Source organism: Orycteropus afer, unplaced genomic scaffold (assembly GCF_000298275.1).
Source record: "Orycteropus afer afer isolate SDZICR_OR568_19922 unplaced genomic scaffold, OryAfe1.0 scaffold00322, whole genome shotgun sequence".
NCBI classification, from domain to species: domain Eukaryota; kingdom Metazoa; phylum Chordata; class Mammalia; order Tubulidentata; family Orycteropodidae; genus Orycteropus; species Orycteropus afer.
Genome location: NW_006921909.1, coordinates 778,700 through 781,979, shown reverse-complemented (window position 1 = coordinate 781,979; position 3,280 = coordinate 778,700). Strand labels below are relative to the sequence as shown.

Genomic DNA, 3,280 nt, shown 5'->3' with positions numbered 1-3,280 from the left:
TTTCCTTCTAAGGAGTGACTGGTAGCTTTGAACTGCTAGCCTTCTGGTTAGCAGTCAAGTGCCTTAGGCACTATGTTACCAGAACTGCTAGTAATAGGATTGCTAGGTCAAGTGGTATTTCTAATTCCAGATTTTTAAGGAATCGCCATACTGTTTTCCACAGTGATTGTATCATTTTACAGTCCCACCAGCACTGTATGAGAGTCCCAATCTCTCCACATCCTCGCCAGCATTTGTTATTTTCTGTCTTGTTGAACTTTGGCGTTAGTGCTGGGGTGAGATGGTATCTCGTTGTTTTGATTTGCATCTCTCTGATTGGTAATGATCATGAGCATTTCTTCATGTATTTGCTGACTGCCTGAATATCCTCTTTGGTGAAGTGTCCATTCATGTTTTCTGTCCATTTTCTAATTGGATTGTTAATCTTTTCGTTGTTGAGGTGTTGGAGTTTCTATAAATTTTAGAGCTAAGTCCCTTGTCAGATATGTAATTATCGGCTAGTATGAATTTGTTATTGTTTTGTTACGTACTTTTTCATGGTGCTCCAGATTTCTTTGTTCCATATAATTTTCTATGCTGAGCTCATTTTGTTTAAGAATCATATTATCACTTCCTTCATTGCTATTGTTTTAGTGTTTGATAAATATTTGTGCTGGTCCTCTTTTTTATTTTGATGGGAAGGTTTATCATTTTTCTTTGAGGTTATCCTGTGATTTATAATTTTCTTCCCAAGTTTAGAACAGTCCATTCTCTCTTGCAGTTGTCTTGACTTCTCTACCATTTAGAAGTTCTGTAACTACACAATTTTTTCCCTATTTTTGGTTTGTAGTTGTTCTCATTTGTCAATTGATGGCTCTCATTCCCTGTTTACAACCTTGTAGGCTCTAACTTTGGATACTTTCATAACTGGGTTGGTTTCTGGGTTATGTCATCTTGTGTATTAATCTTCGTTGTTGTTTGCTATTCTTGGTTCTCTGTCCAAAGGACTCCCTTTAGTATCTCTTGTAAGGTTGGTCTAGTTTTAACAAATTCTCTTAATTTCTGCTTATCTGGAAATGTCCTATTTTCACCATCATATTTGAGGGACAGTTTTGCTTGGTACATAATTCTTGGTTTTAAATTTTTCTCTTTTAGGCTTTTATATACACCATTCCATTGTCTTTTCACCTTTATGCTTTCTGCTGAAAACCTGAGCTTAGTCTTATTGGTTGCCCCTTGTAGGTAACTTTTTGTTTTTTCCTGTGCTGCTTTCAGGTTTGTCTTTGGTTTTGGTGAGTTTGATGATGATCTGTCCTGGTGATTTTCTTTTGGAGTCTCTCCTGTTTGGGGTTCACTAGACTTTTTGAGTGGATATATTCTCATCTTTCATCATACCAGGAAAATTTTCTTCCAACAAATCTTGGACAGTTTTCTCAGTGGTTTTATTTTTCTCTTCCTGTTCTGGAATTCCAGTGACACACAGATTATTCCTTTTGATGAGATCCCACAGGAACCTTAGGCTTTCTTCATTTTGTTTTGATCTTTTTTCTGATTGATCCCTTCCCAAAGAAGTATTCACGTATTTGTCTTCAGTCTCACTAATTCTGTCTTCCATTGCATCGATTCTACTCCTTTGCCCTTTCAATGTGTTATCTCTTCCTGAAAATTTAGTATTAATCTTCTGGATTTTTGTCTGTAGATTTTGTATCATTTCTACTTTTTAATTTATTTTTTAATTTTGTTCTTTTGTTGTCTTTTGAAATTGTTCTAGGGTTTTGTCTGTGTTTCCCTCAATTTTGTCAGTGTTTTCCTTGATCTGTCTCTCAGTTTGCTGAAGGTATCTAAATATAATTCTTTTGAATTCCTTATCAAGGAATTGCAATGCTGCTTCTTCCTCAGAAATGTGTTTTTGGTCTATATCCTGATCCCTTGTTTCTCCTGCTTTATCTTGGTTCTTTGTGTGGACTGTAATGGTCTGTTGTCTCTGAGACATTGTGATGTTTTTGTGTTTATATTTCATTTGTGATTGTATGTTGGAGTGACTTGCCCATGATTTTCATTTTCTTTGTTTTGTTTGTAGGTTATCTATATAAACAGGGTACTGTGCTCCTCTATTCACTTGTTGGCAGCACTTATACACTCACCAGCTGTCTCCTTTCCTGTTGTCAGCCACCCGTATGTCCCTGCTGTCCTTGGCAAACAGAATGCTGTCACTTTAAAATCCAAAATAGTTGCCACTTGTAAACATTCAAAAATGGCTGCGCCCTCAGTCACTTCAAATATCCAAAATGGCTGCTGCTTGTACACATTCAAAATGGCTGCACCCTCGGTCACTTCAAATATCCAAAATGGCTGTGCCCTCTGGACAGCCAAAAGTCCATAGCTCATGTGTCTTCCCCCTTACTGTTTCCCTTCCTGGTCATAGGCCACCAGTGCAGTCATCCCTGCAGCCCCTGGTGACTATGGCTGATCTTTAGGTCAATTATCAGGTCCCAACACAACTTGGAAATACTCAGGCTGTTGGTGCCATCAGAGTAACTGACAGTCCGCAGCTCTATCCATCTCTGTACTCATTGTTTTCATTCAGGTTTTTCCAATAGTTTGTGCCTAATCCACTTCTGTATACTTCCTTTCAAAGCTCAGGGCTCTAGGATTATCTTCTGTATCTCTGTCAATTGGTTTCTCTTTTCTTTGTTGAAGAGAGCCTGTGTAGCCTGTCTGCTTATTCCGCTATCTTACTGGAAATCCTCTGATATATGTCCTTTTGTGTCTTACTTATTTCATTCAACATAATGTTTTCAAGCTTCAGCCATGTTGTACTTGTATCATAACTTCATTTTGCTTTATGACTGAATAATATTCCATTGTCTGTATATACCCTATTTTGTTTATTTATCATCTTTTGATGGACATGGCATTGCCATGAGTTGGAAGCATCTTTGCAGCAACTAATGCCCTCTTTTGTTATCAGAGTACCGTTAAGATATTAAAGTAAAATAAAGGACATAAGTACTAGGCACACCTTTGCTTTAGTGGTGTTGGAAGTTGCTTATGAGTTCTGACACTGGTTGGTATGGACATTAATTTTCTATCTTTGTTTCCTTTCCTCCTGCCCCCTCATTTTCTTTCTTTTTCTCTTCATTTATTTCAGTAGCATCTGATGAGTTACCCCTTGGTTCCCTTGTTGTTGTTGTTGTTATGTGCCGTCAAGTCAGACCTGACTCATAGCGACCCCTCCTTGGGTTTCCGAGGCAGTATCACTACGGAAGTAGGATTGCCCAACCTTCCTTCTGAGTTGGTT

General features: G+C 37.9%; 1 protein-coding gene across 1 annotated transcript in view; it reads left to right on the top strand.

Annotated features, from left to right (window-relative positions):
• Window positions 1-3,280, top strand: part of CEP128 (centrosomal protein 128) — a 641,642-nt gene that overhangs the window by 174,817 nt on the left and 463,545 nt on the right. The gene's annotated exons all lie outside the window — the stretch shown is intronic.